Source organism: Parambassis ranga, chromosome 3, assembly GCF_900634625.1.
Source record: "Parambassis ranga chromosome 3, fParRan2.1, whole genome shotgun sequence".
NCBI classification, from domain to species: Eukaryota; Metazoa; Chordata; class Actinopteri; family Ambassidae; genus Parambassis; species Parambassis ranga.
Window position 1 is genome coordinate 6,897,374 of NC_041024.1, and position 15,032 is coordinate 6,912,405.

Below are 15,032 nucleotides of genomic sequence, written 5' to 3' on the forward strand. Positions count from 1 at the left end.
TTACGATGGAGACTCAGGTGTGTCAGCCTCCTTTCACTCCTGTCACGGCAGATCCCATGTATTTTAATGGGGGTTGCACCCTCCAAACAACTTCTCTTTTTGTCCAAACCAAAGCCTTCAGACAAAAAATAAGGACACTGTCAGAATCACAAGAAGTTGCTCTACAACACAGAATAATTTTTATGTCTATGATGTCAAAGATGTGGAGATGGTGGCGAGTTAGAAAATATGCCTGCTCTGCTTCTCTGTTTTTGGTTTTACATTATGTCTTAATGGAAGAATGTCCGGCACTCTCCCCGAACAGCTGGCTAGTTTAAAGAGTCACACCGTCAGAAAGCTAACGAGTGTTTCTTCGAACTGATATAAAAATTATCCCAGTTAGATGGAAGGTGCAGGCCTGAGTGCAGGTTAGAGAGATTTTTTTAGGCATCTCCTCAGCCTCTCTCCCCTCTGAGTGATGACATCATCCACTCTGGCTCCCAACATTCTGCGCAACACACACCAATGTTAAACTCAGAGGAGACCTCAAAAACCACTCCAGCTTTGAGAGCCTGGCACGCGGAAATGATTCGGAATTAGAAATTTCTGAATACAAGTTTCTTAGAGCAGCATCTAATGAGCGTTTTAAGACTAAAATGGAGTCTGTAGCTTGAAATTTGTAGGAGGAGATACATAGTCACATTGGCACGGGCAAACCGGGCGATCGCCCGGGGCGGCATCACACAGGGGGCGGCAGAGCATTTGGAAAAAAAATCATCTGCTAAGCGGTTTTCCTTGTATATTATCGATCACTGTGTGGAGAATTGGCAAATTAGCGCCCCCATGCAGCTGCAGGCGCCCCTGCTTGCTGAGAAGCTGCCGTACAGAAGCTGTGAGAGGAGGGGAGGGGGCGCGGGGGACAGCTCACCTCTGGGTCTCCAAATGGACCGGACAGGGAGTGAAGGAGGGAGGTCTCACTCTGTCGTGATAGCGTGCGTCACTGTGTGTTTGTGTATAGTAGCGTGGACGATCGAAGGAGTGAGAGCTCTTATCGTTAAGATCATTAAACCACACAGAAGTTTTGGGGCCAAACCAGACAGACAGCAGAACTGCAGGCAGAGAGACAGAGGACTGTATGCTGGACTGAGAGTTTGATGCTGGACTGAGAGTTTGTTGTGTGTTTTTATAATGTCCATCCATGATGCACTGCTCTGGCTCGTCGGTTACCTAACAAGTTAGCTACTGTCTTCTAACATAAGTCCGTCCATCAATGACAGGCTGATTAACGTTAAACTAAAGTAAGAATACTGCTGTCAGCTGGTTTTATGAGTTAAATACAGAGTAAAAAGTGGGGAATTATTACTTTTCATATATATCTATCTTCACTTGATGCCCACAGTCTGGACCATCACACAGGTATCAAAATGACTAGTTGCCCAGAACTGGTTATGTGTACACATTGCAACCTTTTATGTTGCTTATTAAAATCTGAAAACACTATCATTGCTAACAAATATTTATGTATAAAATGCAGTCCTATTTTAGTACAGGACATATGTTTGATTTAGTACAGTTGTAGTGCTCTAGTTTACATGCCTTATGTTGCCTTATGTTAGTTTAATTTGAAACAAATATATAGAAAATGGGGAATTTCTTTTTTATACCATTTATCATCATATTATCCATTTTGCAACCTGTCATGTTTGTTCTCTGTAATGTTTGATGTTTGCTGCATGTTTGTTCCTCTCTCTCTCTTCTTCATCCTCTCTGTCCTGTCTCCCTCTTCTTCTCCTCTCTCTCTCCTTCATCCTCTCTGTCCTGTCTCCATCTTCTTCTCCTCTCTCTCCTTCATCCTCTCTGTCCTGTCCTTCTCCTCCTCTTCCCGGCCGACTGGCAGCAGGAAGGTTCTCCTTATGTGGGGTCCTGTTCAAAAGAGAGTTTTTCCTGGCACTGTTGCTCTTAAGGGGGTTCAGGCTCTGGGTCTCTGTGAAGCGCTTTGAGACAATTTCTGATTGTAAAATGCACTATATAAATAAAACTGAATTGAATTGAATTGCAGCCTCCTCCTTATTTATTGACCTCCGCCACTGGAGATACATTTGGCAGATGACCCTCGTTGAAGGGCTCTCCCATAGACTTCAATGTTAAATGGCTTTTGAATTGTTATTAATATTTTACAAACGAAACATATTTGAACAAATCTGAATATAAGTTTAATATCCCTTGAGGAGCTGAACAGAATGACGTTTGAATGGTTTCTGTAGCTGAAAGCATGTGGAACTAGTTACATGTCAAAGATGAAGGTGGTTTTGAAGGCTCCTCCATAGACTCCAATGTAAAAATGATGCAGAAATTGCTTAATATCTGAAAAATTATAATTTTTTTTAAAAAAATCAATTGATGTTGACCCAGAATGTCCACTATGAGATGAACATTTTAATAGTTGAATGGCTGAAATTGGTCAATGTATGCTGAAGATACGCTGCACCAAAAAAACATACGGAAGAATAAGAAGTAGAAGAAAGAAGAGAAGAACAAGAGTTTGATTGCTTGGCAGCAATTAAACTAATAATTGTATATTATTATGTATATTATGGAAATTTTAACGCAACCAGTTCCCATAATGCATTGAGGGATGTAAACAGGAAGTATACGCGTCAATTAATATAGTAGCCTCGATTATTAGTTCTGTATGTTATGTGGTGGTTTTTATAGGGACGATAAAAGTAGGTCAGATTTTCAATAAGCAGGTTTTGGTTGCGTTGTATCCATAGATGCACAGAAAATGTTGACATGATTAACTTTGGACCGAAGACGACCTGAAATTCTGGTGATTCCCAATCAAGTTCTGGACCTGAGGATTTTCTTTGACGGTTTTAATTGGGATTTACGGACGTTTATTCTCAACGGACATCGAAGTAAAAAGATATCTTCGGAAACCGTAAGTCACAACGAATCTATCTATATTTACATTACGCTTCAGTGTTTTGAATGAGCTCCGTAATTGTGTACAGTTTTAACGCCTAATTGCGCAAGAGTAAGCAGGTGTGTTTGGACGTGATTAACTGAAAATTCGGACAATTAGGAGTTCTACAAAGAGGTTATTGGTCTGAAATTAGATTATAGAATAATGGCAAATCTTTTGAATTGTTTGTGTAGTTAGCTGGCTTTAGAAACTACAGTGGACCAACATTTTCTATCTTCAGTCCGTGCAATTTTTTGAAGAGTCTTGGAAAAGCTGTAAGTTTAGTTTACAGCAAATGGTCTTCATTATGTCAGCTTTATGTAATGTGCTGTTTCTCTGTGTGGAGCCTTTAGCTTGTCACAGGCTGGGATTATACTGCAACGTGGATGTTTTGACTCTTTGGATGCTATGATGCTTTCTAAAGGGGTGGAGGAGGTGATGCACAGTACAGGAATGCGTGTTTGAACAAACGTTTCAGTTGCATTTGGCTGTTATTATATTCATCAGATGTAAAAGACAGCAGACAATTTGTCAGTTAGTTTGTAGACCCGTAGAACCTCATATTCACCTCCTTCATTGCAATGTTAACAGCACAGGACACTGCAGCTAATACCCATTTTGTGCGAGGGTATCAGTGTGTCCTGGACACGCTGAACATTTCTGCCTCACATCTCCATCAGCTGTTAAAATGCAATTTTATCATGCTGATTTTTATCTTCTTTATTGTAGCACATCCCTCTGTGTCTCTATCTGAACAGCTAGCCTCTTTACTGGCCTCCTACCATGAATTCACATCTATATCTTCAAAGAGACTTTATCACATGACCAAGACTGACCAGCCAACTGTGCTTTCAGACTTGTGAGAGAGGATTAAAGGCACTTTCAAACCAAACACAAAACCTCCCCATCTCAGCAAGACAGACAAGTACGATGGAAGTGTGGGCAGAGCTCTGTGAACTCTTGGCTGGGGAAGCAAAGGAAAACTAGGCCACAGAGGCCAGAGGGGTTGTGTGGTCCACTCTTCTTTGTTACTTTAAAAGAGAAGATTTTGCTTATGTGACCACCTGACAGGTCCAGAATGGATTTGTCAGCTACCACAAAGGTGTGGATGCATAACGCCACAGTATGCTGTAACATGTTGAGTTAAAAAAAAAAAAAAAAAAAAAAAAGCTCAGGCATTAGCATTCAAAGGCAAATTGATTCTACACTGCCTGACTCTGCAAAGACAATGTGAAAGAAATCAGATACATCTCATCATTCTTTCTGGTAAAGACAAACCTAATTCTGCTGAGTCTTGCAGGTTTTGAAAAAAAAGAGGTTCTCTTTTGACATGTTTTTCCTGGCACATAGTTGTGAGTCAGTGTTTGTGTTGTTTCACATAGAATGCACCATACTTTATGCTGATAATTTTCATCATTTTGCTCTAGTTCACAGGTAATTTAAGTCAGCACTCCTCAAACATTAACCACTAGTTTGTGCATTAGAAGGGCGCCTTCCTTGGCATAACCTTTATTTTAATGGCCACAGTTGTTGAACAGCTTTATGACAGCAGGTTGAAGCAGTCACGGCTTTTTCTGTAATGCGTCTGAAACCTCCATACTTTTCCAACATCTAAATACAGGGACTGCTTTGTCTGACAGGTTCTGAAACCTGCAATCATACAACCACTTTACATTGCTGAGGTGTGGAACTTATCATTACTATTTTTGGCACTGTATTTGAACAAGCAGCTTCAACGCAATACATGCCTTTCTGAAAGTGTGCTCCATTATCCCAATTTTGAGATGTCTCTTCCAGTGTGGCCATGTAGAACAATTATGAATAGGGATGCACCGATTGTGAAATTCTGGGCCGATACCGATACCGATGTTTAACATAACAACTTGGCCGATTCCGATGCCGATTCCGATGTTTTTTCTTTTTGTTATTTATTCCTTCTTTTGTGCACAGAAACATACAAGTCTTTCAACTCTTCATCATACTATCCTTGAATGAGCACAAATTTAGACAAATTTATGAAACAACCTTTAATGTCACTTTTTAATTGACATTTAAGATTAAGATTAACCTTAATTCACATGTAAATTCTTTTCTTAAAAATTATTTTCAAAAACCCTCTTGGACTGCTACCTAATCATTGAATAAATTGTACTTGAATTGCCCAACAAAATGTGGTTTTAGCCTGATAAACAAAAACTTACTCAATAAGAAGATTTTTTTATGGCCCAATAAAAATATTTTTGCAAAAAATAAAAACACATCAAGTGTAAATAAAAATACAAAAAAATAAGTGGGAAATAAAATAAATTATGTTCCTCATGCAATACAAAATACAAATATAAATAGGGCTACCTTTCACCTTGTGTGCTTCTCATATTAAAACATTACAGTGTTTCAGAACTCACAGGCTGGAACGTGGGGCATCTTTACAAAACAAAAAAAAAACAGTCCCATACAGCGGACTTCCTTTTCTGAACATTAATGATACATAAGTCACCTGCTGTGTCTTTCGCCTACTTTTTAGTAAGATGCATGTTTTTCTTTACAAAGATACGCATCTCTGCCTTGTCGCAGCAAAGTCTATTTCTCTTTTCATCCAAGACATGAGACACAGAGCGGAATAACCGCTCACTTTCCGTGCTGGTGCATGGCGCACAAAGGTATTTGCGTGCCATTTGTGCCACTTCTGGAAAGCGCAGGTGGTTATTTCTCCAATAGCCGAGTGCAGTCTCGCTTCTGGGAATAGGGGTCTCTGCCAAGAAAATATCCAGTTGTTGGAATACAGAAGTACTTGGCCTCTCTGGTCCGTTTTCCTCCAGAATCTCTTCAAACATACCATGCAGGGATGCCCCTCCGTCGGCTCGTTGCCTCTTGAGCTGTGGGTGATATGCGCTCTCTCCATCGCGTGTGCCATCCTCGGCACCGGCAGCAGGCAACAGGTGCGCGTCAAGTATTGCTCGTGCGCGTTGTTTAACGTCCTCATCAAAGTAACGATCCTTGTATCTGGGATCCAATAAGGTAGCAATGCAGAACATGGGATCATTCTCGATTTGATCGAAGCGTTTATTTACAGCATCTAATAATGAGGCCTTTGTTGTTTTAACGCTGTCAGCCTGCTTACTCAGAAGACGTCTCAGGGCGGTCACAGAGGGGATAACATCGGCAGCTGATGCCTCTGATGAGCTAACTTCTCTTGTCAATTGTTCAAACGGGGAGAGGAGTGTTATAAAGTTTTCAATTAATTGCCACTGATGCGCACTGAGAGTGGCCGGGAGGTCGTAGTATATAAACATCGGCCACTGCCATCGGCAATTGTCATCTTTATTTGCCGATGGCCGATGGCAGTTAACGAGGCAAACATCGGCCGATACCGATGTTTAGCCGATGCATCGGTGCATCCCTAATTATGAACATGTTTGTCCTGATTGTAACACCATACAAACCAGTAGAGTTTGAGTATAGTTTGTATTTACTGTAAAAACCTTTATGGTTAAGATGTTTCCATTAGAAATTGATACTTTTGAACCATGTAATGTGTTAATTTTAAAGAAAAAAATGGTGTTACCCAGTCAAATGTGTTTTGTGGGGTAATCGCTGAGGGGTGGAGACTTCCAACACCATCCAGTGGTCTGACACACACTTCAAACAGAGCATTAGTAATTTTTTTTTGAACAATATTAGACTGGTCACCAACCACGCTGTAGTAAAAGATGCTTGCAGATGAAAAAACACACACCTGAAGTCATCTTGTATTTAGAACTTCTGGCAAAATGAAATTGTTTTTACTTTTGATTACAACAAAATGTGTTTGATGAGTTAAATTGTTTGTAAAATACAGAATACTTGTAAATCTGAGTCCTTCTGTGGTTACGTCAGCTTAACTCAGGAGCATGAAAGAGACAGTAGTTGAGTTTGTAATCTTGTTACAGCTTCAGTTCTCTAAAATGAAGCCTTCAACGGAGCTACAACAATACCGTGTGTCCGCTGCATTGTTGCCTATCAGAAGTCAAACGTTGGCTTTTCTAAGGAAAGACAATAGGCCTGCCAATTGAAAGAGGTCATTCTGCAGTTTTGAAGGAGGCCCTGTGTTAGCACATCTAGTTTTGTGAGACCTGTCTAGAGCTCAATTCACAGAGTCTGAGGGTCTTTCATCTGCCTGGGCCTATCACTCTAAGCTGGGAAACAGGAGCTAAGGGACCCACAACTCACAGAACCCCAGCCTGGCTTCCCTGGCCTCAAACCCCTCCTACTGCTGCCTGCCGTACAGGCCCTCTCAAAGGAGTCTTTCAGTATTGTGTTGAGGCCCGGTTCCAGGTCAATGGGAGCCCAGAGATTTAGAGTTGCAGTCTGAGTGGGAACAAATGGTTTGTTTGGTGAGCGGTCTGAAGTAGCTTTAGAACTTCCATCAGACTGAAGGTATTGCTGACTTAAGTATTTAGTATTACTGCAGCAGAACTAATATGACTGTGATGACAGAGGCGTCACTCTGTGCTTTAAATCCTATCGCCTGGTCGCAGGCTGAGGTTAGGTGTGGGTCCTCAAACAAAAGTTCATGTAATCTTTTTTTTTTATATTGGTATTGCAAAAGTTATTCAACACGTCCCAGCAAAATGCCACAAAATGTCCAAGGTAAATTAAAGCTGGTGACACCTGCTGTGGCATTTTCAGAAACACAATTATACTGACCTGCACAGGACTGACATTTAAAAGAAACACATTTGCACCCATCAGTAGGATTACTGCAACAAATCCAGTTTAATAGACATATGAATACATCCAGCATTGAGTAAAGAAACCAATTTAATTGCCACTGGTGCCGACAGTAAGTCTGAATCAGTCTGTGTGCATCAGTCTTGTTTTGATCTATGCTGTGAGTGCAATGTTTCTGCATGTCCAAGGTCATATCCTTGTGCAGGGTGTGTTTTGTCTTGTCCTCCCTCTACCCTGAGTGGCAGCTCAGCTTCATTTGGGAGGCATCACCTCTGTACTCTATCTTCTGGCTGTGTCTGCACCGGTCTTTGTGTGAGTCCCAGCTACTGATTGGGTTGTATAATGTGACTGATGTCCTCTGGGCAATCTGCTGTTGGGACAAGGACGTGCTCAGGTGATCCAGAGGCTGATTGGCGCCTGGCTAATGGAGAGGACACCGTGACCTCTGAGGCTGTCAGGTGCCAAACCAGCCTGTTAATTATGCATCGGGACACTTTTCTGCTGCTGGAACCAGTCTGCCACCGTCTGCGTGGTGCCCAGACGTGCAAAATTCTAAAATATCAGTCACATCGCAAGTTCACTAGTGTGTGTGTCAGTGTATGCACTGAGAATCTTCTTTAGTGTGTGTGTGTGTGTGTGTGTGTGTGTGCAGGCATGAGTGTGAGAATTTGGAACCATCTGGTCTCTGGCTGGGTTGTCTCCCTGCACTGACTGTGAACATGAGAGAAGGGGGTACTTTACTACTGCTCATAGGTGTGTGAAATGTCCATATTTCCCCATGTTACGATTTTATGGTTGAGCAATGTACTCCCTGTTTTTGTTTCTTACTTATGTAGCAGTGCCCTCCCTACCCTGCCACCTTTGTATAGAAAAGTAAGCAAATATTGACGTTTTAATGTTTTCTCCTCCCCCTCATCACTCACCTTCTCCTCATAATTCTACCTTATCTCTCTTTAATTGGTCTTCTGTGTGCTTTATCTTCCCTTCCCCCTCTGGTGTCTCTGTCCTACATCTCCTTGTTTTGTTTAGATGGCCTGGCAGATAAGCTAATTTCTTGCTACTTTATCACCTACTATAATCAGACAGGCGTACAGGAGCAGTTGTATTACATGTGATACAGTGTAGTGAGTGTGTGTGTGGCCTATTTGGTTATTGCATTGTTTGAGGCACTGTCTGCCAACACTATTTCTTTTACACAGACAAAAAACCTTGTTTTGGATGAGCCATGTTTATTGTTCATGCCGACACTGCTTTTATGACAGAATGACTAATGAGCACACTTGTGTGTGTTAGTGTGTGTGTGTGTGTGTGTGTGGCATAGGCACTAAACAACAGCAATTGGCAGCATGCTAAAATCCCAGCAAAGTGAAATTTATGATTAGAAATGAGTATGGTAAGGCTGTGAATGAAGTGCAACTCAACTTAAAAACTTTATTGCAGGATCATTCAACTCATGGCAACATATGTAGTTGGCACAAAGTTTTGTGTTGATCTTTGCAATTTAGATCAATATGATTAGCAGTTGATAAATACAGTTATGCTCTTGTTACATTCAATCCAAGTCTTTGAGTGATTATGTAGAAAGTTTGAATTATGTAGTGTTTTCTAGCACTGTCTGAGAACATCCACAACAAATCCATTAGTGTTCTTGCCATGTTGCAGGAGGAGATTTGAGCTTGCCACTGCCCCTAATCAGTCTGATTTGGCAACCTCAGTCTTCTATGTACAAAGATAAAATGGAATCTTTCTACATGAATTACCCATCATAGAACAATAATTTCAGCCAGTCTGCATCAGAAAAACAACAGAAGTGATTGAGTTTGATGGACTAGACACCAGGTTAGCTATTTGTGACTATGGATGGAGTGTTTGTGACAGCACGTATTGGTTTGTGAAGAGCTGTTTTGAGTTGGTGTGGGGGGCTCCGACTGTTGCCATGTTGGCATTGTCAGAGTCTGCCTAAAATCCAAATACAGGCAAAGAGGTGGAGCGTGAGTAGAGCTAAGGCAGGTGGAAACAGGTGGAAGCAGGAAGCTCAGCATCCTCCTCTCACTCTAAGGGGCCACTCCAATTATTATGCGGAATTTTAAGTCTTCCGTTGGGAGGGTAAGTTGCCTCGCTTTTGGAGCTAAGCCCCTAGTTTAAAAACAGCACTCCAACCCAGAACACAAAACATAGTCTCTTGAGTGAGTTGATTAAAGTTTGGAGTCGAGTATGCCATCAACAAGTACATGTTGTTTGGGGAATAATTGGGAAGCAGCCTCTTCTGTCATTTGTGTTGACTGTTAATCTTAGCCAGGCAACTATTTGTAACAAAAAACCCTGTTATTTACCTTAATAAAAGTCAGGCCTTGTTGGCTGTATTATGCTTGCAAAATTGCCATTTGTGCTCTATCCACAGTTTGAACGTATCCCTAAAAATTTCAAACAAAAACACTTCAGTGAAAACAAAACTAGAAAGAAAGAAAATATGTTTTCTGTGTTATGGCCAAGTGGATGGAGAATATAGAGAGGGACAAATAGAGTAAGGTAATCTCTGAGAGCTCTGTGTGTTTCATTATTCATTCCACACAATTTGGATGGTTAAATGTCGATAGTGCTTATTTTTAGGGGTTACACCAGTTGGAAAGATAAGGGGCATGTTGTAATGTCTGAAGGTCCATTACGTACCTCACTCCCAGACAGGATGATGTCATAGAGGAAGCGAGTTAATAAGGCCTGAAGTAGGTATGGTTCAGTGTCCTTCTACATTTTTATATTAAACACTAGATTTGCTACAGTAGTTTGCAGTTTAATATCACACATTTAATCTGCTGGGTTATTATTACACCATAGAAAATATTAACTTAGCTGCAAAGGAGGTCTAGTCTGAGTAACTTTGGTTCTGTGTTCTTATACATAATAGTTCTACCTAACTGCCCTGCCCTGGATTTCTAATATTAACCCAAAGGCAGAACTCTCAGACTGAAGATTCTGAACACTTACTTACTCATAAAAGTTTTACCTGCTCAAAAGTAAGGCCCATATAAATAGTCAAAAACAACATCTCATACAAAGTATTTGTGTACAGCTGCTGTTGCTTCATATTGTTTGCAAATTCACATTGCACTGCGGGCGCACTAGGGGTGTGTAAAGATTAGAAGATAACTGCAACCCAGGGAAAGCAAAAAATAGCAACGTCAAACATTCAGAGAGCTAAAACGGCAATGATGGCTAAGGTGAAAGAGCAGTAGACGCCTCTGAGGGGTTTTGAAAGCAGTTTAATCATTATGAATGTGTTATATTTTAACAACCTCAGTCGAATGACAGACAAAAAACTATTTCAGCCAGGGTAGTGAAGAGTTTGACACTGAATTAAATTTTGTTTGTTTCATGAGTGAAAGTAACTTGCCTGTTGAGCTTTGATTGTACAACTTGTGCTCTTTGGTCTTTTTGGGCTTTGAATGCTGCTTGCTGATGACTTCCATCTGTGAAGGTCAAATGAATCAATCCCTCGCATTGTGCTGCTTTTCACACACTGTCCTTTCTCACTTAATGCATTTTGACCTCTTTCAGTGGCAGCTGTGTGTGCAATGAATGAACACAGACCTGACATTGCAATAAAGAACAACACACTAAAGTGGTGGGTTAACTTCTTTGGGTATACCTGCCCTGCATGCTGCTTTCCATTCCCTGCAGAAATGACAACAATAATTGCTAAAAAAACATGAGAATCTAACCTCATAAAATGTCACATTAGACAAGCTGCAAGCTGGGATTTTGTCTGCAGTGAAAATGAGTACAATCAGCATCCATTCCCAGGCCAAGCGATCCTGCAGTAGTCACAGGTGTTTAGCTCCACATGGGTTTTCAGCTCCAGCTAGCAGTGATGTAAAGATGACACCATAGCCACCACTGTAATTTCTTAGACTCTCTGCCATCTCTGCCACTAATTCCACTAACTTCCATAGCTGCATACCACTTCAGGGGCTGCATCCTTCAAAGGTAGATTTGATTGCAGCACGTCAAGGCTGCCCCATTTACAAGCTCCTTCAAATCAGCCTTCTTTTCTCTGTTAGTAAAGCATGATTCAGTTGGATCTATCATGGCCCAACATATCGCAGGATTCATTGCAGGCTGGTGATGCTTGGATTCTTCTATCAATAGAATGCAGTGGACTCTACAAACTGAACTATAACAACTGAAGAATAAACCCTTAAATATGAACTGCAGGTTGTTAGGCAACAGGCGCAGCAGGTCATGATAAACAGGAAGTTTACCACAGAGTAGGTGTCTTATTTGTGTCTTATTTTGGTCTAAGTAGAATATGTTACACATAGGATGTGACTGAGCAGGGGAAAACAGGAGAGTTGGGGTTTTAACTGTATATGTGCCAATTCCATAAATTTCATAGACATCTACAGAAGAAATGTTCACTGCACACAAAAACACAGTTATATAATGATTTGATTAATTGTATTTTCTTATTTCGAAACAACTTGGGTTGTAGAGTTCAAAAGTTTAGAATCCTTGACAGCTTCTCCGGTTTATTTAATTTCAACACAGGACTCAACAATGAAATGTTCTGCATTTGTTTTTGGTGTAGAGTTATTGCTTAGGCTTGACCTTTTCACTAAATGGAGCTCTCCATCCACTTGGAGAAACACAGAAAACAGAGATAAGCAAACTCCCCCACACATTGCGAAAAGCCAAGTATGTCACATGTGACCTGTGTAGTGGGAATGACAGATGTATTTTGTGCATTCAGATATTGTACTAAGCTCGAAGGGAGCCAGCATTATCTGCATTTCTCTTATGTCCACTTCTCACTCTGTGTCCTGGGCTTCCGTCCTCTAGCTCTCCAGTTCATATTCCATCCATATGTCTGTGAGATGTGAGGGAAACCGTGCCAGAAAGACAACGTTAAACACTCTCAGTGAGATTCACTCAGTCTGGTGTTAGCTTTCACCTGCTGCCTTTTTAGATGTGAGGACCAGAGTTCTAAAGATGTCTGACAGTGGGTTTTTTTGCAACTGAAATGTTTAAGAATCTGTTAAAAACTGATACAAATAAGTCTTTCAATTAAAATCCTGCTTAAAATCTGCAAAGCAAGTTAGTAATGAAAAAGTCATAGGTCAGGTTAAAGCCCCTGTGACGGCAGGGGTTTGTGTTTCATCTGACTTTAGATCTGCCTGTGTGCTTTGTATTGTGTTTCTCCTTTGCTATCTGTGTCTCCTAAGTGCTCCCACTGTCTCAATGTTGACAGATTACTAAGGGGAATTCTCTGCCCAGTCTCTTTAAATTTCAGATGAGGTTGTAGTATTGAGATTATTGAGATCAAAAGATTGCATGGCCAGACAGTTTCAGGGACATTCTAAACAAGAAATCACAAAAGGCAAAGACTTTTTTGTATAAAATGGACAACCGAGACATATTATTTCTTTGCAACTCGTTACTAAAACCTGCACATCATCCCTCCATTTACTGCGATTCTGTTTGTCAGGGTTATGTTGGGATGCCTATATTTGTACCATGCATTAGGTGAAATGGAGGTGAATTAAATTTCTTTTGAAACACTCGCAGTATTAAAAGTAGTATTTAAAAATTCAAGAGCAGTCGTTCTTTCCAGTAAAAGCGGCCCACTTGTTTCTGGATGATCCAAAGAACAAAGTGTAAGCAGTTTTCATGGGAACTATTACATCAAACAAAGTTGTTTCAAATTCACAGCTCCATGTCCAAGAAACAAGTATTATAGTATCAGTAAGTTCTATATTGTTTTTAGGTGTACATTTATTGTTGTTGTAGTTCTGTAATTTAATGCTTTGCTTATGCTTTAACAATTTGAATTTCACACAAATGTTATAGTTATCTTGTAAACCATGTCTCCACATGTGTAGTGACTCACAAGATACATGTGCTTGGATCTACAGTATGCGATGTGTAACCATGCATTATGAATGGTTTTAGCACCCCATCACTGCTGGTGTTTCAAAATATACCACTCTGGATGAAACGCTGTGTGCAAAATTGTTTCCTCTGATGCTGAGAGCCAACGTCACTGGTAGAGACAGAAATAACGTACATAATCTGATTCAAATATTTATCCCTAGGGGATACGGGAGGAAGTGCTGCACTGCTGGATTCCTGACAATAGCACTTCTCCTTCTCCCCTCCAACATGTCAGCAGCCCTATACTATCTTGTCCTTTCCCACATCTGCCAAATGTATTTTAAAATGTGTTGTAAAGGCATTGGAAAGCCTCTGCTTTTGCTGCTTGTTTTAAATCAAAAATTTGGGTTGTTTGGGATAATGCAATGAAAACTAAAACCATTAAGTCAATGAGAACTGAGAAGAAAACTAACAAGGTTGAATCCAAGGACAAGTTAGCACCAGGGATGTTGCACATATTTTTCAGGTGTGTCTTTCTCTTTTTCTTCCTTCCAGCTCCTCTCTTACTTTCTTTCTCTCTCTCTCTCTCTCTCTCTCTCACACACACACTGCACCTCTTCTCCAAAACCAGGCCAATCTCCTCCTGTCTGCGGAGATTGAGCTGCTCATCAGAGCCTGTTAATTACATCGTTCTCTAAAGGGATGACAAGTTAAGCCACTCTTTTCCTGGTTAGGTCTGAAACACGAAGGCGGGCCTAAAAGCTAATCTTAATAATCCATTGGGTGGATGGAAATGTCTTTGCTGTCATCACTCATCAATGACTCCAGCTATTGGTTAGTGGAAAATTACTGCCGCCATCTCCTCCCAGCTACTATGGGACTACTATTAGGAAATGTAACCATGTCCCTACACGGCACTTCACCTCTGTGGTCTTTCCACAGTGACCATCCCCCACTCTCCCCTATGCCCTGCTCTATTACAGCATGAACAAGGACATAATTGCAGTTTAACACAGTTACAGACACAGAAGAGATATCAGTGTCTAGTGGTGGTGTAGAGTCTTTCAAGCCGCATCCCCTGACAAGTAACACACTCAGCATGGCCCCACCTCGTCCATGTTACCTTTAGTTCATGCTACTGTTGCTTTCTGTTTACTCACACTCTGTTTTTCTCATTATCATCTGATAATGTTTGAAAAAGGCCAGGTCTTGCATCTGCTTTCTGTAACCTTTTTCCAAGAGCTATTAATTATTGCAGGTGTCACTTCGCATATGGCTTAATTTGTGTGAATGTCTGTGTACAGATGCACAAGAAGGAAGAACAAGTGGCAGCCATTTGAAACTATGAACTTTACTATTCCAAGGTTTGATTTTGAAGAGATAGTTTCCTCCTCATTTGGGGTTGTTTGACAAGTATCAGTCTCATGCTTCCTTCCTTTTGTTTTTTGATGATACATATTTGTATGTACAAACTCTGTCTAATATCATGTTGTCTTTGTGTTTAATCGCA